Source organism: Gorilla gorilla, chromosome 9 (genome assembly GCF_029281585.2).
Source record: "Gorilla gorilla gorilla isolate KB3781 chromosome 9, NHGRI_mGorGor1-v2.1_pri, whole genome shotgun sequence".
Classification (NCBI taxonomy): Eukaryota; Metazoa; Chordata; class Mammalia; order Primates; family Hominidae; genus Gorilla; species Gorilla gorilla.
In genome coordinates, this window is record NC_073233.2 from 78,003,379 (window position 1) to 78,022,941 (window position 19,563).

Consider the following 19,563-nt stretch of genomic DNA (forward strand, 5'->3'; position numbering starts at 1 on the left):
CATAATATGATATGGGATATTATATTTTCATGAAATCCAGTTCAAACTGTTTCTAAATTTTCACTGTGATTTAATTTTGTTTTATAGATAAGTTAGAAGAGTATCACTTAATTTCCAAACACTGAGTTTTTTTATAGTTGTCCTTTTGTTATTGGTCTTTACTTGTTTCTGTTGTTATCAGAGGACAAGATTTCAGTCCTTTGAACTGTGTTGAGGCTGGCTTTATGGCTCAACATGGGCTATTGTGGTAAATGATTTTTTGTGCACTTAAAAAATATGTATATTCAGTAATTTTTGTTGATTTTGTGTGTGTGTATGAAATTCTATGATTTCCTGAAAGAGTTGTGTTAAATTTTAAGTTAAAATATACAATCACAATTAATGGTTTATTCCTTATTTTAGTTCTGTCAGTTTTGGGTTTATGTATTTTGATATATACATAATTTAAAATTATTGTATCTTTCTGTTGAATAGATGTACCACTATAAAGCATCCGTTTTTATCTCTAGTAAAATTTCTTATTTTGAAATATATTTATTTGATATTTCCATAGCTGCAGCAAGTTTCTTTCAAGTGTTTGCATGGAATATTAATATTTTTCCATCATTTGACTTTTAATCATTCTGGTTCTTTTTATTAAAGTGTGTCTTCTGTATATAGTATATAGTTGAAGTTTTAAAAAATTCAGTCTGATAACTTTGTCATTTAATTGGAATATTTAGACCATTTATATTTATTATAATTACTGATATATGTCTGGGTTTACAACCACTATATTACTATAAGTTTTATAGCTGTACCATTTGTTTTTTGGATTTTTTTACCTCCTACTTTTCGGTTAATCAATTCTTTTTTTTAAATCGCCATATCTCTTCTATTATGTGGTTAGTTATACATTTCTTTATTATTGTTCAGTTGGTTGCACTAGAATTGCCACATGCATCCCTGGCTTTTTAGAGTCTTTCTTAAAACAATATTTGCACCACCTTTGGACAATGTGAAAACCTTAACTTAAGGTTTTAAAAATGCTTTTAACTTCATTTACCTTCCCTCCCACCCCACCTTTTGTTTATTTTTGTCATGTATTAATGTTACTTACATTTAATCCCCACAAGACATTGTTATTGCTATTTTAAACAATCAATATTCATTTAGCTTTACTCACATATATATTTTCCTTTCCAATGTTCTTTATTCTTTTCTACCTTATCATACTTTCATATGGGATTATTTTCCCTCTGTCTAAAAATTCCTTTTACTATTTCTTTTAGTGCAGGTCTGCTGGAAATGAATTCTCTTAGTTTCTGTTCATCCAAAAACATATTTATTTCGTTTTCATTTTTGAAAGATATTTTCTCTAGATACAGAACCCTAGATTGGCAGTAATTTTCTTTCAGCAATTTCAATATGTCACTCTATTGTCTTTGGTTTCTATTGCTTCTGTTGAAAAGTCAGCCATTTGCCTTATTATTAATCTTTTGAAAATAGATGTCTTTTTCCTCTGGCTGTTTTGTCATTTTTCCCTTTTTTTTTGTTTTCACCAATTTTGCTATGATGGGCTGGGATTATTCTGATAGGGTCTGGGCCATACTTTTCAACATTGTGCTAGATGTCCTAGGAAAAAAATAAGGCAAGAAAAATAAATAAAAAGCTATGGATTGAAAAGGAAAAAATAAAACTGGCATTATGCAAATATACCCTCTTTTGGGTTCATAGAGCGTATCATATTCTTAACTAAACATGGCCTGGTGTCTTTTGGAAAATTCTTGGTCGGACACTTCAAATATTTCTTCTGCCCCATTTTCTCCCTTCTGTTTTTTTCAGAGTTTCAACTGCACATAGGTTAGGTATGTTCAAAAGACTTGGATGTCTCTCATGGTCTTTTCTGTGTTTTACATCTTTTTTTTTTTTCCTGTGCTTCAATTTCAATGCTTTCTGTTAACCATCTTTCAGTTTAACTAATCTCTTATATTCTATCTAATCTGCAGTTATACCTACCTTTTGAATTCTCATTTTTGGCTTTGGAATTCCCATGGATTCTATCTGTACATTCTCATTCTCAAGTGAAGTTGTCCATCTTCGCATTTACTGTATTCATCATATTAACAGATGTGTCTAATTACCCCAATATCTGGATCTGCTGTTGGTCTGTTTCTATTGACCTTTGGTTTTTGTTTGCTTGTTTTACTTTGTTTTGTTTCTGTGGTTCTTAATCATTTAGCTCTGCTTCCTGGCATGTGTGGTGATTTTTAATTGAATCTTGGATATCATGTGTGGACAATGTGGAGGCTCCAGATGATGTTCTCTTCTTCCGAGAGGATTCTTGCCTTTTTGGCAGGCAGAATGCAGAAAGACCAGCTGGTTTCTGTCAGGGTTGGAGATGATTTGAGATTAGACTTAAGGACTTACGGAAAGCAGGTCTTTTTCTGAGTTCTTGATTGAAAGCCTGGAGAGTTTACTAGGACTCCACCTCCTTAGAGTACCCTGAACTCCAATTTTGTGTGTGTGTGTCTGTGTGTGTGGGTGTGTGATGTGTGAGCAATAAAGCTTTTTAATCACCTGGGTGCAGGCGAGGCAGACTGAGTCCGAAAAAGGAGTCAGCAAAGGGAGATGGGGTGGGGAAGTTTTATAGGATTTGGGTAGGCAGTGGAAAATTACAGTTAAAGGAGGTTTTCTCTTGCAGGCAGGTGCAGGGGTCACAAGGTGCTCGGAGGGGAGATCATGAGACTCATTGTCCAGGGGAGGAATGTCACAAGGTTGATTGATTGGTTGGGGCGGGGCAGGAACAAATCACAATGGTGGAAAGTCATCAGTTAAGGCAGGAACTGGCTATTTTCACTTCTTTTGTGGTTCTTCAGTTGCTTCAGGCCATCTAGATGTATACCTGCAGGTCACAGGGGATATGATGGCTTAGCTTGGGCTCAGACGCCTGACATTCCTGTCTTCTTATATTAATAAGAAAAACAAAACAAAATAGTGGAGAAGTGTTGGGGCAGCAAAAAATTTTGGCTGTGGTATGGAGAGATAATGGGCGATGTTTCTCAGGGCTGCTTTGAGCAGGATTGGGGTGGCATGGGTAATTAGAGTGGGAGAGATTCAACTGAAGAAAGATTTTGGGGTAAGGGGTGATATGTGGGGTTGTTGGAAGGAGCATTTGTTGTATAGAATGATTGGTGATGGCCTGGGTGTGGTTTTGTATGAATTGAGAAACTAAACAGAAGACACAAGGTACAAATAAGAGAAGGAGAAAAACAGGTATTAAAGGACTAAGAATTGGGAGGACCCAGGACATCCAATTAGAGAGTGCCCAAGGGGGTTCAGCATAATTATTTACTTGGATGGCAAGTTTTTGGGCTCTATCCTTGAGTTTTTTTATCTTGTCATATACTAGGCCAGATTGATTTAGGTAAAAACAACACTCTTCATTTAAAAATATACAGAGTCCTCCTTTTCCAGCAGTGAGTAAGTCAAGGCCTTGGCGGTTTTGGAGGACAACCGCAGCTAAAGAGTCAACCTGGGCCTGAAGGATTAATAAAGTTTGTGATATGTCTGCAATGCTAGCAGAGAAGTTATTAGAGAAGCTACGGAAGGTTGTGAGAAGATTAGCAGCCTGGTGAATTTTCTGTCTAGCCTGCTGGAGGACTGGAAGATAGTTGCCCAGAGGGCTGGTGTCTGGAACAAGGTTGGGGCCAAGCAAGAAAGCACATCCATATAAAAGTTCAAAAGGGCTGTACCCTGTAGCATCTCAAGGACAGGTGCTAATTCTGAGAAGGGCAAGAGGTAAAAGTACTGTCCAGTCCTTTTTAAGTTGGAGGCTGAGCTTGGTGAGGTGTGTCTTTAAAAGATTATTAGTCCATTCTACCTTTCCTGAAGATTGAAGATGGTAAGGGGTATGAAGGTTCCACTGAAAACCGAGAGCCTGAGAGACGGCTTGAGTGATTTGACTAATAAAAGCTGGACCATTGTCCGCCGAATGCGGTGGCTCACGCCTGTAATCCCAGCACTTTGGGAGGCTGAGGCGGGCGGATCACAAGGTCAGGAGATCGAGACCATCCTGGCTAACACGGTGAAACCCTGTCTCTATTAAAAAAAAAAAATACAAAAAATTAGCTGGACGTGGTGGCGGGCACCTGCAGTCCCAGCTACTTAGAAGGCTGAGGCAGGAGAATGGCGTGAACCAGGGAGGCAGAGCTTGCAGTGAGCCGAGATTGTGCCACTGCACTCCAACCTGAGCGACAGAGCCAGACTCCGTTTCAAAAAAAAACTAGCCAGGTGTGGTGGCAGGCGCCTGTAGTCCCAGCTACTCAGGAGGCTGAGGCAGGAGAATGGCATGAACCTGGGAGGTGGAACTTGTAGTGAGCTGAGATCACACCACTGCACTCTAGCCTGGGCGACAGAGAGAGACACCGTCAAAAAAAAAAAGCCGAAGCATTGTCAGATTGAATAGAAGTAGGGAGGCCAAGTTGGGGAATTATATCTGTTAGAAGGGAAGGGATGACTGCAGTAGCCTTTTTGGAGCTAGTGGGAAAGGCCTCGACCCATCCGATGAAGGTGTTGATCCAAATCAGGAGATACTCAAATTTACGGACACGGGGCATATGAGTAAAGCCAATCTGCCAATCTTGTGTTGGAGTAAATCCACCAGCCTGATGCGTAGGAAAAGGAGGAGGCCTGAGAAAGCCTTGGGGGCTAGTGGCATGGCAGGCAGAACATTGCGAGGTGATGGTCTTACGGATGGATTCCCATGAAGGGAAGGAGGAGGTGGGTGAGCCAGAGGCTTGTATCCCACATGGAAGTGATCATGACGGAAAGAAAGAATGGACTGAGCTTGTGAGGCAAGAATGAATTTTCCATGATCAAAGGACCACTTGCCCTGAGTTGGAAAAGACTGGTAGAGCAGGTTTTCAGAAGAAGAGTAGGTGGGAGTGATAAAGGAGAAAGAAAAATACTGGCCTTCTGGAGTGGGGGCTGGGATATTAGTGGGTGTGGAGGCGTTGGCCTTTTTTTTTTTTTTTTTTTTTTTTTTTTTTTTTTTTTGCTGTCCTGTTGGCATAGACATTTTCCTTTGCAATAAGATCAGTAGGTTTCTGGTGTCCTTTATAATGAATGACTCCAGCCTTGGTGGCAGGAGAGCAGCCTTAAGGAGGACGTTTATTAGGGAGGCATTGACAATGGAAGAGCCTTGTGTGGTAAGGAAGCCTCTTTCGGCCCAGATGGCAGCATGGTTATGGAGGAAGTGGAAAGCATATTTGGAGTCAGTATAAATGTTAATGTGCATTCCTTCAGTGAAAGAGAGCACACGAGTTAAAGCAATCAGTTCGGCTTGTTGGGAAGTGGTGGAGGGAGGAAGTGCAGCAGCTTCGATAATGGAGGTATGGGACACGACAGCATATCCAGCTTTAGCTGGTGAAAATTGATTGGGTTTAGAAGAACTGCCATCGATGAACCAAGTGTGGTCTGGGTTTGGAATTGGAAGAATAGAACCCTGAGGAAAGGGAGAAGATGCTATATGTATTAGGGAAACACAGTCATGTGGTTCAGGACTTGTGTTGGGTGCTAAGCGAGAAACTGGGCTGAAATTGGGCCCATGGTAATAGCTACTGTTGGAGTTTCAACAAAGAGTGAATAGAGCTGGAGGAGTCGAGAGGCAGACAATAAATGTGAAAGGTGTGAGGAGGATATTAATGCTTGAAGGTTGTGAGAACTGTAAAGGGTAAGTGGAGCATAGCCTGTGATTTTGAAGGCCTCTAGAAGTATTAAAGCAGCAGCTGCCACCGCACGCAGACATAAGGGCCAGCCTAGAACTGTGAGGTCAACTTGTTCTGATAGAAAGGCAACAGGTCGTGGGCCTGGGTCCTGTGTGAGGGCTCCAGCAGCACAGCCTTGGATTTCAGCTGTGTGTAAGGAAAAAGGATGGGACGAGTCAGGGAGTGCTAGTGTGGGAGTTGTCTCCAGGGCCTTTCTGAGAGAGCAAAAGGAGGAATGGGGAAAAAACTTAGGGTCTATGGGATCAGTTAAGTTACCCTTTGTGAGTTTGTAAAGTGGTTTGGTTAGGATAGCAAAGCCTGGTATCCAGATACAGAGTCGGAAATATCCAACAACGCCTAAGAACGAAAGAAGTTGTTGTTTGGTGGTGGAGATTGGGGTCTGGGACATTAACTGAACATGGTCTGCAGGAAGGGTGCATGTATGCTGATGGGGGATTATACCGAGATAGGTAACGCTAGGGGAAGAAATCTGTGCCTTGGAGGGGGATACTCGGTACCCCTTTGAGTAGAGATGTTGAAGAAGCAGGATAGTGTCCTGCTGGGAAGATTGGTAAGAGGGGCTGCAAAGAGGAAGATCATCAAAATATTGAATAAGGTGGGAGGCAGATGGGCGAAAAGAAAGCAGATCATGAGAAAGGGCCTGGCCAAATTAGTGTGGGCTGTCCCTGTAGCCTTGGGCAGAACATTCCAGGTGAGTTGTTGGGATTGGTGGGTGCTAGAACTCCAATTTTTGCCTCCCCTTTTCTCTCTCCTTCTCTCTCTCTCTCTCTCCCCACCTCCCCCTCCCCCTCTCTCTTTCTCTCTCTCTCTCCCCACCTCCCTTTCTCTCTCTCTCTCCTCCAGAATGTTGAGCTTATTTCTCTGAAGCTCCCTTCTCTTAGCCCTCAAGTCCTGTCTGCCTTGGTTTTCTTCCAATTCCTTCTAGCAGCTACTTATAGCAGCTGAGTTTCTCTGTTTGTTTTTTAATCCAGAGTTTATAGATGTTCTTGACACAGCAGCTACTCTTTTGTGGCCAGAAGCAGAGCTCCCCATGATGCTTCTTAACAGTTGCCTACTGGAGCACCTTATGCCTTAGATGGTTGTACACATAGAGGAGTGGCTGTGACAGCTAGAGCTTCAGACCAACAACAGAGGAAAAGTCTGCTCTTAGGGTCAACCAATTAGGGGAGGGTCTCTACCTCTGTTGCTTCCAACTGCAAGATCTTGAGTAAACCACAGGAAGTGTCAGGGCCTCAGTTTCCTCATCTGCAAAATGGGTCTAATAATACAAAGGCCATGTATTTCATAGACTTTGTGTGAGGATGAGCAATAGAGTATGCAACCAATGGTACTTTGGAAATAGAGAGGTGATTTTTTTTCTCTTTCCTTCTTTCTTTTCTTTTTTTTCTTTTTTTTTTTTTTTTTTTTTTTTTTTTTTTGAGATGGAGTTTCACTCTTTTTGCCCAGGCTGGAGTGCAATAGTGCAGTCTTGGCTCACTGCAACCTCTGCCTCTGAGGTTCAAGCGATTCTCCTGCCTCAGCCTCCCAAGTAGCTGGAATTACAGACACGTACCACCACACCTGGCTAATTTTGTATTTTTAGTAGAGATGGGGTTTCACCATGTTGGCCAGGCTGGTCTCGAACTCCTGACCACAGGTGATCCGCCTGCCTCGGCCTCCCGCAGTGCTGGGATTACAGGCATGAGCCACCACGCCCAGCCGAGGTGATTTTTTTAAATGATGAAAATGCAATGGACTCCAAATATAGGGACACATTCAGGACGAGAACCATTTGCTGTGTGAGGGTCCTGCACCCCCCAGTAGACACAGATGAAGCAGAACAACTGAGAACTTGTGTGCATGGGGGCCGCATGTTTTGAACGGACCATGCTGGGGTGAGCTGGGGGAGGGTTCAGGAGCTGCTTTCCCTCTGGAGCCTTGCCCAGTGTCCCCCTCCCCTGGACTACCATGGGCTCCGTGCCTGTCTCAGCAAGGGGGTTCTGGCATCACCGTCACCTGTGTGCATGTCTCTCCTCCATGAGACTGGGCAGGTTCCCAAACCTGCCTGTCCTTTGGGCCCACTAGGGACTGTTGAAAATCTCTGAGCGGGAAGTACTAGAATGGATATTTGAAAGCTCCTTGGGTGAAGCAGTGACTATCTAGATGAGCGCTCTGTAAATATTGGGCAAGACGTTGGACTTCCCTGGGGCAGGAAACTGCCATAGACCAGAATGTGTCTATTATGTTGTTTTTTGTTGTTGTTGTTGTTGTTGTTGTTTGTTGTTGTTGTTGTTTGAGACAGAGTCTCACTCTGTCACCCAGGCTGGAGTGCAGTGGTGCAATCTCGGCTCACTGCAACCTCTGCCTCCCGGGTTCAAACGATTCTCCTCCCTCAGCCTCCTGAGTAGCTGGGACTACAGGCACATGCCACCACGCCCAGCTAATTTTTGTATTTTTTAGTAGAGATGGGGTTTCACCATATTGGCCAGGCTGGTTTCAGACTCCTGACCTCGTGATCCACCTCCCAAAGTGCTGGGATTACAGGCGTGAGCCACCACGCCTGGCCGATAATGATTTTTACTGCATCAATTGATGTTTGTTGAATAAAGAGCAGGGAGGGGAGGAAAGAATGGGATGAGGGTAGAGAAAGGCAAGATCAGGGAGAATTCCAGCTCCTCGGGCCCAGACCTGTCATCTTATCAGAACAATCCCAATCCCCTGACAGTGGTCTGGAGACCAGTGACCCTTCAGCAAGAGCATTTTAGCTGAGGAATTTTTGCCTTTCTTAAAGATAAGATTAAATTAATATGACTCCAAGTCTTACCACAAGGACATTGCCCTTTGCTGGGAAGCCGAGCAGTCCCCAAGTACCTCACCTATGATGTTCTTGGTGGCTCATTACACATGGTAGCAAAAATGCCAAAAGCCCCTAAGAGGACCACTGTGATCCTCTGAAGATGGGGATTCCTAATCCCGCAAACCCAGTTCTTCAGAACCCCGTTTGTTCTGGAGAAATAAGAACTGGTCATACCTAGTCTTTGTTTCCCTCTCTTTTGATCATTTTTTGGATGAGTCAAAATCAGGTCACCACCAGCACCAGGATGTGACATGAAGGGACACGCCTGAGCCCCACAGGGCACATTCCTGCCCTCTCCCCAGACTCAGGTCTTCCCTGCCTCTGAATCTTGCTCTCTTCCTTGTTCTCACTTTTCTTTCTTTTATTTTCTGCCCTTCCTTTCTTTTCTTTGATTCCTCTTTCTTTTTTACCTGGGGAAAAAGTCTTCAGACTTCTGGAGTGGATTCACGAGTGTGAATGGGGTGTAGCCCACCAACATCATTTTTTCCCAAGACACAGAGGCTGTTTCTGTGGCTGGGCACAGCTGAGAGGACTGTCTCGTTGTACTGGGGGATTGATGGCTGATGGAGGGAAGGAACATCAGGCAGAGTTTGTCCTGCTTCCCTCAGGCTCCCTATATCACGTTGATGGGGTTGCAGCCCTGGCCTGCAGGGGTAGGTCCGGCCTGTTGGAGGCTGGGACATCTGGAAGCCAGTGGCCTCTCAGCCAGCCCCTGGCTCTCACACACACTCTCCGGGAAGAGCCCCAGGTCTCTTCTTCACCCTTCTTCACTCCCCCTCACCCTCCTGGTGGGGGTTCTCTGACCCCAACCACACAGATGGGCAGGGAGGCGTCTCCAAAGGCCAGACGCTTAGCTGAGAAATCATTTCTCAGTTCCTGTGTGGCCCCTTGCTCTTAACCTTTTTCTCCTTTGTTCTTAGTCCTGTTTTTGCTCTGATTTTTCAGATGGGCACCTTGGACTAAGGCAAACTTTAATATTGCCCCTGGGATCAGACACACGCTGGCCCCCTCTCTGGCTATGCTGGCCTCCCTGTTTGGGGCAGCAGGTAAGAAAGAGCTGGCTCAGTCCAGGCCAGATGAGCAGGAAATAAAGGTTTTCCTCGTCCCCCTTCCTCCAAGCCTCTTCTTTCTTCCCTTTCCCCTTGCCGTGGGAAGTTCTCTTCCTCCACTCCTACCATCCCTCGCCGTCTGTAGGCCTGATGCTGATTGTCCTGTTCACTATCAAAATGATCTGGGAGGAGAAAGTCATTTATACTTTAGTATGAGTTTGATCCATAGTTTGTCTTTCCTTGGGCTATTTGCTCTGTGAGTCTCACTGGCAGATGAAAAGTTGAGGGATGCATTACAGACACTCGGGGCCATCACAGAAGAATGGGGGTGGGGGATGGGGAGGCACTGACAGTAGAAGGACCCTCCAGAGCTCAAGCAGTCACACACACAAGCTGCCACCCCCAGTCCTCAATTGGTTTCCATGCCGTTCATAGTCTGGGACAAAGGACTTAAAAAATATGTGGTTGAGAGTGGCTCTGAGCCCAGCCAGATACAGGGAGCAGGGGGACCTGAGGCTGCTTGGCTGGGCAAGGCAAGAATGCAGGGAGCTTTTTAAGACGGCTGACTCTGTAGCTCTGATTTTTTTTTTCTTATGAAGGAGCAATCCTGTTTGGCTCCAAGCCTAGGGATGGGGCTGGCTCTGTGGAGCAGGTTGCCTTTGAGCCGGGTGGGGCTGCCCCAGGAGTCATCGGCTGCCTCTGGAGGGGGCGAGGTTTCCATCACAGGGGTTGGGGTCTCCTGGATTCAGCCATCATTAGAGGAGGCTTTGCATATTGCCGGGGTTGTGCCAGATACCTGGGGGCCTTCACTAAAATGTGTTTCCTGGGCACTACCCCCAGCTCGCTGAATCCAGGAGCAGCCCCGGGATCATTGTGACCTCACAGTTCAGACAGCATCGGTCCCCTGTGGGGGCCACCTTTCCAGCGTCTCCTCCCAGCAGAGGATCCCAGTGCCCTCCTGGCCTGAAGGCCCTGCAGGACTGGCCCTCCCAACTTCCTCTCTGCCCTTGTCCCCCGTCGTCCCCCTAGTTGGCCTTGCCCTCCCAACTTCCTCTCTGCCCTTGTCCCCCATCGTCCCCCTAGTTGGCCTTGCCCTCCCAACTTCCTCTCTGCCCTTGTCCCCCGTCGTCCCCCTAGTTGGCCTGGCCCTCCCAACCTCCTCTCTGCCCTTGTCCCCCATCGTCCCCCTAGTTGGAGGGTGCCCGAGCCTGGCTGACCTCAGTTCTTGTCCCCAGCACACACAACTCTTCCCAGCCTCAAGGCCTTCACCTGGCTGTGCCGCTGCCTGCAATGTTCCTCCCCAGTCTTGTCAGGGCTGGCTCCTGGGGAGAAGATCTCTGCTCAGATGTCACTTCCCCGGAAGGGCCTTCCACGGCCACCCACGTCGTGTCTCCCCACGCCTGCCCCCACACTCGCTAGCCCGCCGTCCCCTCTTCCTTCTTCCGTCCTCCACAGCAGTCATCACCATCTGATATTCCTGTGTATGCATCGGTTTGCCTTTCTGGCTCCTGGTTTTCTCTGCCTCCCCGCTGGAAGGTAAGCTCTGTGGGAGTAGAGCAGGGACTTGTTTGCATTGTTTATTCCATGACCCAGCCCCGGCTCTGTGTCTGGCACATAGAAGTGTCGCTGAATGAATGAATGAATGAATATCCATTGTGTGAATGAAAGAGTGACAGGTTTGGAGGTCGCTGGAGCAGATGGCCAAGTCTGTGACAGCTGTGATAATAAACAGTGATTACAAGCAGGGGGCCAGATGCTGAGCTGCCCTCATGGGCACTAAGGGTCCCAGGCCCTGAGCTTGCATTCCCAAGGGACCCCATGCTTGGTGTTTGGGGCCCACTCTTAACATCTCGACAGCCTGTCTTCTTATTGGGACTGAGTTGGAAACAGGGGTCCCAGAGCCCACGTGACTTGTCCAAAGACACCCTGCAGGGTTGCAGGGACAGAGGGGGAGGAGGCCTGTGCCTGGCACCCATCATCAGTCTCTAGAAATTTCCATTCTGATAGATGAGTCAGCCATGCCCAACAGTCTCCTGGGACAATCCCCCCTACAAACATTTGCCAAATGCCTGCTATGTGTTGAGAGCACATGGAGTCCTCCTCTCCTTGGTGATTTGGTGGCGGGGGCGGGGTGGGTGGCAGCCCTGACTTTGGCCTCCCTGAATGACGGCACAGCAGAGACGTCTGGTCTCCCGTGGAGATTAGATCCCCTTCAGTGGCAGGGATGCGGCCAGCCCCACCACCGTAACTCCACGGTGGAGCAAAGCACCCCGGAGGCTGTCCTGGCACAACCTGACCACAGTCATAGACCAGTCAGCCCCAGGAGGGACACTCTGCCCCGGCCCGGTTGCTGCCAGCCAGGCCCATGGATGCTGCTAGTCCAGCCAAGGAAGTGCCTGTCCCCACTCCCAGGCCCATGCAAAGGGGCCCAAAACAAACTTGAAAAAGCAGCCCCCCAGTGGGGAGGCCAGTCTGTCTGGGGTGTCCAGGGATCATGACCGGCACTGCTGTTTTCCTAACTCATGTGACCAAAAATCCTTTCATTTGCATAAAAATGGAGCCTGGTTGTCTAAGTCTTCCCAAAGTTTCCTTATATCAAGCAGCCGTGAAGGGCCCCCCACAGAGCAAGGTCTGTACTGGCCACCATGAGAAACTGCTGTTCCCACCTTCCAGCCATGTCCAAACCCCTCTACCCTGTGGGGCTTAACCACCTCTGAGCATCCCACCTGTCGTGTCATTCGCTTCTGTTTTGTCGATGGTCTGCCTACCCCTCCCTCGCTGGACAGCAGCTCCAAGGGGACAAGGAATCATGGGTGGTTTTTTTTTTTTTTTTGAGACGGAGTCTCCCTCTGGTTCCCAGGCTGGAGTGCAGTGGCGCAATCTCCGCTCACTGCAACCTCCACCCCCTAGGTTTAAGCAATTGTCCTGCCTCAGTCTCCCGAATAGCTTGGATTACAGGCACCTGCCATCATGCCTGGCTAATTTTTGTATTTTTAGTAGAGATGGGGTTTCACCATGTTGGCCAGGCTGGTCTTGAACTCCTGACCTCAAGTCATCCGTCCGCCTTGGCCTCCCAAAGAGTTGGGATTACAGGCGTGAGCCGCTGCACCCGGCCTGTGCGTGTTTCGCTGGCTGCTTCTTCCCCAGTGCCTGGCAACCTTGAGAAGATGCTCACAGGCACCCGGTGGATGCACAGGCAGCCCCAAGGCCCTTCCCAGCCTTTCCGTCCCTTCAGGCCTCCCAACCCCCTGCCCCGGCTTGGGGCAGTCGACCCCTCCTCTTCATCTTCCTAGTTCCCAGTGACCCTTTAGGATTCAGCTGAGAAGCCACTCCCTGTGCAAAGTCTTCCGGAATCGACCATGACCTTTCCTCCCCTGGTCCTTCAGCATTTTTCTGTGGCTGTCAGATTTCTGACTTCCTGGCGGACTATCAGCCTCACACCTGCGGGTCTGTGCCCTGGGCTCACAGCTTAACACGTAGGAGGACCTTAATAAATATACTGATTGCCCCTGTGGAGGGGACACGCTCCTGCCAGAAAAACCCAGCCCACCTCCTCCCTGGACAGGAGCCCTCGTGTTGGAGAAGGCCCGGCTCTCAGTCGGGCTTTTGTGGCGGGTGGCAGTGGCCTCAGCAGCTTTCCCCAGCAGCTCCACCAGCTGGAAAATGTTAAGACAACAACTCCATCCTTGCCCCTAGGAAGAACCTGTTTGTGAAGATTCCACAGCCTCCTGTTAAGAAGCAAGTGTCCGTGCAGGGGTTGGTTGAGTCGGGTAAAAATTGACCTGTGGGTACTCTTCATTGTCCTCCACTAGGCGGGTGCTAGAATCTGTGGACACCGACAAAGGACATTAGCTCATTTGTTAATCCTTTCAAATGATACTTTGCATACCTACTGTGTGCCAGGCACCGCTGGATCCTGAGAACACAGAGAAAAAAAAAAAACACATGTCCCTGCTTTCCTGGTGCAGGGAGAATAATAAGTTGTCAGATAACCGATGCAGGGAAGCAGTGGAAGGGGCTGGGAGTGGGGCCAGGGCAGACCCTGGAAAGGTGGTTTCTTAGCAGAAGCCTTGGAGACGTGAGCCAGGAGGGAAGGAGTGTCACAGCTCCCAGGAAACGTGAAGTCCAGCCCAAGAGAATACAGTTAACTCCTGGAAGGAGGAGGCCATTAGCCTATGTCTGCTCCATGGTAAGGGGCTCTCTCCCTGGCACGCCCCCTACTCTTTCCCCAGCCCACTCCTCCAACTGTTCTGAAGTGGTGGGAAGGCGGGTAGGGGCAGTCCCAGTGGTCATCTAAGGAAAAACTGTCCCCCTCTGTTTGGTCCCCAAGCTAAACAAGGCTGTGACAGGCAGCAGTAGGGAAGGAAGGCTGTTACCATGCTCTCTGCAAGCTGGTCCCCAATGTAACCAGCCGCTACAGACTCATCCAGCTCCAAGGACCAGGGGAGCCCAGGCCCATGTATTTTCTTAGGTGCATCTACAAAGGCTGGGCTTCATGCCTCAGGACTTCCTTGATGAAAGAATATCCCCCTCCACAGGGTCCCCCTGCCTTATGGAACAAGCTATATGAATCCACTCACAGAGGTCCCAGGGCCGTCTCTGAGCATGGGCTGGGGGTTCTTTGCTTTTACCCTGGTTTCCTTTGGGAAAGAATTGGGAGCCCCAGCATCCTCCCTGACCAAGGAGAGGGTTGGCTTTCTCTTCTGAGATGTGGCTTGAAGGAACCAGGGAGTGTGTTCTGCAGAGAGATCCAGAAGGAACCTGTGGCTTTGAAAGGGTCCCTCTAAGGTTGGAGGAAAAGCTTCTCCATCAAACTGGAAGGAAACAGGAACGGAGGAGTGGATGGCCAAACACGTCTCAAGGTGCTTGAGCTGAGAGTCAAATAGTGGAGTGAAAATAGACAAATAAACTCCCTCCGATGGGTTTAAAGGAAAATAGCCCCACTCTGTTTGGTCCCCAAGCTAAACAGATTTGAGATCTGTTTAACACAGAGGATCTGGGCTGTGATGAGTTTAAAGAGGGAGGAGGACACTTGATTTTTCAGAAAGCCTGATTTCAGACGTAATTGTTCATGTTTAAAAGCAGGGATGCTGACTTGATTTTCCAGAAAGCCTGATTTCAGATGTAATCATTCCTGCTTAAGAGGTAGGGACACTGAGTCTTGGGAATAGCTTTTGGAAAATGATAATCTACGTTAGAGGCGGGGCAGCAGCCCTGTGGCCCCTGGGCTCTATATGACTATGTGTCTTGGAGGATCAGGGCTGTGATGAGCTTAAAAATCTTAAATATCTGTATTCAAGAAGAGCTTCTGAATGGACACTAGAACCACTGATTATGCATGCCATTGGGGAGGAGGTCCCACGTCGGGTCCATTTTTAACCCTTTGGGGGTGAGTTGTCGTATGTGTATGCATGCAAGGATGTGCATGCATGTACTTACTAACCCTATAGGACACAGATCTTTGGATTTTGTCTACATAAGCCAAGGGATTGAAATGACTTAATTAATTTCTGTTGGCCATTAATGCATTTTGCAAAGACAGGCAGCCACTGTCTGTCACAGAGGCCACTCTGTCTCATGCTCTCTCCTCCTTATGTTTTAAGAGTCAATACCTTGGGGCTCAACTTTGTTGGATAGCTGGTTCGATTCTGTGCATTTTTCTAGGTCTCTGTGGCTCATGTCATTTTCAGCATGAAAATGAGCCATCAAATTATGACAAAATCACCTGGAGCCGCCATTCTAGCCAAGGAGGGTGAGGGGAGGCAGAGGGAAAACAAGATGATGAAGCAAACTCCTCCACAGATAAGGGGTGGCGGATTCTATGGAGAAATACAAAGTCGGGAAGGGGTTTAAGGAGGTAGAGGTATAAGAGAATGAGTGAATGAGGCTGGGCACAGTGGCTCACACCAGTAATCCCAGCACTTTGGGAGGCCAAGGTGGGCGGGTCACCTGAGGTCAGGAGTTCAAGACCAGCCTGACCAACATGGTGAAACCCGGTCTCTACTAATAATACAAAAGTTAGCCATGATGGATGCCTGTAATCCCAGCTACTTGGAAGGCTGAGACAGGAGAATTTCTTGAATCCAGAAGGCAGAGGTTGCAGTGAGCCAAGATCATGCCAATGCGCTCCAGCCTGGGTGACAGAGTGAAACTCCAAGTGAATAAATGAATCGTGAGTGCATGGTGAGTGGGTAAGTAAGTGGGGAATGGGGTGAGCCAATGGGCGAGTGAGCAGGTGGATGAGTGGACAAACACTTGAGCGAATGAATGAGTATGTAGCTGAATGAACCCCTCACTCTACCAGAAAAGCCAGGGGAAGGGGCCTGAGCATCTCCTTCAGGGGTACCTGCCAAGGCGGAGTCCTGGAACCCCTGCCCAGAACTGCTCCTGGAGGGCATCTGTGTTAGTCCCCTGCTCCCCAGCGCTGCTGGCCCCTGCCTCAGATCTCTTACCCAACCGCATCGCTTCCACTTGGCAAGGTAGATGGCCCATGTACTGGGAGTACTACATGGTAGGATCCCTGGGAGGGTGCCCCCGGGTGTCCTCCTGGATCTCTTTCTGGTGTGAAATAGGGAGCTCTCTTGGCTTCTTCAGTTGAACACCTGTGTGACCAGCTCTGTCATCAGATATGTTTTGTAATTAAAGGCTACTGTGTCCTAATATTTCAGGAATGTGCTGTGATTGGCCTTTAGGCAAAGGTGGGTTTCTCTACATGTGTGCTGTACAGAGAAAAAGCTGTTCAACTATTTTTCCTTAAATAGTAAAAGGGTCCAATATGAGCCCACAGGTTACAAAGTGTGTCAGTGCCTTAAACAATATCACCCTTTCCCTACCTATCAACCTATTTCATGTCACTGCAGAAATCTTAGAAAACAGAGGAAATGACAAAGCAGAAAATAAAAGCCATCCAATATAATTTTCCTTAAATAATAGGAAAAGGCTCTGTAGCTAAGCAGTCCAGCCTGGTCGCTCCTTCCCACATGTGACTTTGAGCCCTGGAAACGTGGCTTTTCTGAAATAAGATATGCTGTAAAGTAAAATTCACATACCAGACTTCAAATATGTAGTTGGAAAAAAGAGAATGGCCAAGGTCTGATTAACAACTTTTTTTTAAAAATTTTTTTTGAGACAGGCTCTCGCTCTGTCACCCAGGCTGGAGTGCATTGGTGCAATCATAGCTCGCTGCAGCCTCAAACTTCTGGGCTTAAGCAATCCTCCCACCTGAATTTCCCAAGTAGCTGGGATTACAGGCATGCACCACCATGCCTGGCTAATTTTTTTTTTCTTTTTTAGAAATGGGATCTGACTGTGTTGTCCAGGCTGGTCTCTGACTCCTAGCCTCAAGTGATCCTCCACTTCAGCCTCCCAAAGTGCTGGGATTACAAGTGTGAGCCACCATGCCTGGCCAGGAACTTTTATACTGAGGACATGTTGAGATGATATTCTTTATATAACAGGTTACATAACATAGATTATTGATTTCCCCTGATTATTTTTACTCTTGTTAGCGTGGATAGTAGAATATCTCAATGACACACACTCCGCAGGGCCCAGTAACGCACACCTTTATTGTACAGAAACGTTGCATCAGGAGGACGAGGTCTTCAGGAGGACGAGGTCTTCGGCGCCAAACCCAGAGGGCCTTGAAGGTTCTGATTCCCCAGCGCAGGGTTGGGACAATTCCTCCACTGCTGGTGATGCTCCTGGCTCATGTTCCCATTCATTTCTCCCACAGACGTGAGGCCCGGAGTGTACAGCCAACTGTTGTCACACACAGTATCCCCCCAAGAGAAACCTGCAGCCCAGAAGCTCGGCTGCAGTACAGAGACCCCCAACCTGGCAGAGGCCTTGACACAAAACAGTTTTGCACCAAATGATGCACACGTGAAGGCACAATGAAGTGAACAGCAAGCGTTCAAGGAAAAGGCCTTGCATGGCATAACAAAATTCTGGAACATCTTTTATTCCAACCACAGGGTTTCGCAGGAAAGCGTCAGGATTTCCTATAAAGATAACTGAGCCTCACAGTCGGCCCAGGAGGTGTGGCTTCCTTGACTTTGGGGAGGGGAGGGTGCGATGAGGCCCCAGAGGATTCGCCCCAGAGTCAGACGCTTGCTGCAGCCAGTGCCTGTAACGTTAGGATCCATCTCAGGCCTTAGACTTCGGTCTTTAGGGAAATCAGGGGCTTGGGCGGGTCACCAACACCAGGGGAGGGATGCAGCTTTGGTGCGCTCATGCCCGGCGTACACCCCGTGGAAGGTACAGGGATGAGTCTGTGGCTGAGAGCGGCTCTCATGGGGTTCTTGTACTCTCAACAGTGCAGGGGTGCCAACCTATGTCCCAGCTCCACGGTCTTGGGACCTCAAGTCACCTTCAGCCCCTCGGGCCAGAGGACAGGAGGACCAGGACCTGTCCTTCTCTATCAGAAGCTGCATCATATCTAGGGAGAAAATACATAATCGGGACAGGGGCTCAGAGGAAGCCATAAGGGTCAGCCTTGTCTCTCTGGAGTGGCACAAGCTCAGACTGAAGCCGCCTGCCTCTGCGAAATGGAAGTTCCTTATTCTCAGGAAGTATGCTGGTAAAAGGAAATTGCCAGGCAATCTGGAACTTTTACTCTTTCAAGCCCCAGGAAGAAGAATTGAACCAGTGGCAGGCAGCTAGGTGCTCTGTTTGGCAGAGTGGGCAGGTGCTGTCCCGCTGCGGGGAGTCCAACCCTGTCCCCCTCGGCAGGGTTTCCGATACCAATGCACCCACCATCCTGGGGAGGAAGGCTGAACCTCCTGCAGAGTCACTGGGGAGGAAGCAGCTGTTTAAGATTTCGTCTACACATCTTCCCACACCTCATGAGAAAGGACCCAGGAGGGTGCGTCCGTCCGTGTGAATGCACTTGCAGATGGCTGTAATCACCCTAACAGCGCGACTTAACATTTGTAAAGAGCTTAGCACGGTGCTGGCTCGTAGTAAGCACTGCGCAGCTGCTTGTTAAATAAATAAACATAAATGGGGAACATCTATAGTGTGCCAAGGATGGGAAGGAGAGTAAAGAGTGCAGAAATGAAGCCCAAAAAACTGAGGATGGTGGGCAGAAGGGAACGTGAGTGGCTGGAGTCGAGGATGGAAGGAGCAGAGGTGAGGGATGCCGTCTGAGCTGGACCAGAAAGGCTTCCAGGAGGAGGTGGCCTGGCCAGGCTCTCAGCTACCCCAGGTGAGCTTTAAAGCTCTTGGGATTCTCAGAAGGCAGGCCTTGGGTTCACAAAACACATTAAGAATCTGAAAACCCTCCTATGGAAACTGGATGTCCATGGATTCTGTTGGAGGAAAAAAAAAATCCACACCCTCCTCCCGCCCCCCGCCCCCAAGACAGAACTTCATGCTTTGGCTGCGTTTCCGAGCTTCGGCCGGCAGTTTCCAAGCCCGTGGAGTCCCGCCGTCATGCTGCGGTTGGCCGGCCTCTGCTCGGGCACTGACATCATGCAAGGGAAGGAAATGACAGTGGTCCCGTCTCCCGCCCACCATATCTCAGTTGTAAATTCCCCAGGCACGTCTTCCCTGGGGTAATTACAGCCCAAGTTGCTTTTAGGAGGTGATATCATTTACCTGTTTGGCCTCTGTTTCTGTCCTACGCGGGTTGCCCGGCAGCACGGGGCTGGTGTGGGAGTGGGACGGGTGGCCGTTGGCGCTCACAATGGCCTTGAGTCATGACTGCTCACTCCTTCCATGCTCCTTTCCCTCCCCTGGGCTGCTCATGAGTCAACAGCACTTATTAAACCCCTCTGAATGCAGAGATTTGTACTGGGCCATCCGAGGGGCAGAGCAAGCTCAGTGCACCCGGGCTGTGCGGGTGCCACCACCTCTACCAATGGAGGACAACCCTGGGCACCTGTGTATTTCTATTTTGTAAAAAGAA

General features: G+C 48.3%; 2 long non-coding RNA genes across 2 annotated transcripts; one reads left to right on the plus strand and one right to left on the minus strand.

Moving 5' to 3' along the window:
- Window positions 1-1,307: 1,307 nt before the first annotated feature.
- LOC109028943 (uncharacterized) lies at window positions 1,308-9,016 on the minus strand. The gene is made up of 2 exons (XR_008669793.2): window positions 8,779-9,016; window positions 1,308-1,614 (listed from the first exon to the last, which is right to left on the minus strand). It is a non-coding gene; the product is annotated as an uncharacterized lncRNA (long non-coding RNA).
- A 1,511-nt stretch (window positions 9,017-10,527) lies between these two features.
- On the plus strand, window positions 10,528-19,254 carry LOC109028942 (uncharacterized). Its single transcript, XR_008669791.2, has 3 exons — window positions 10,528-11,189; window positions 17,389-17,693; window positions 17,972-19,254. It is a non-coding gene; the product is annotated as an uncharacterized lncRNA (long non-coding RNA).
- The last annotated feature ends 309 nt before the right edge of the window (window positions 19,255-19,563 follow it).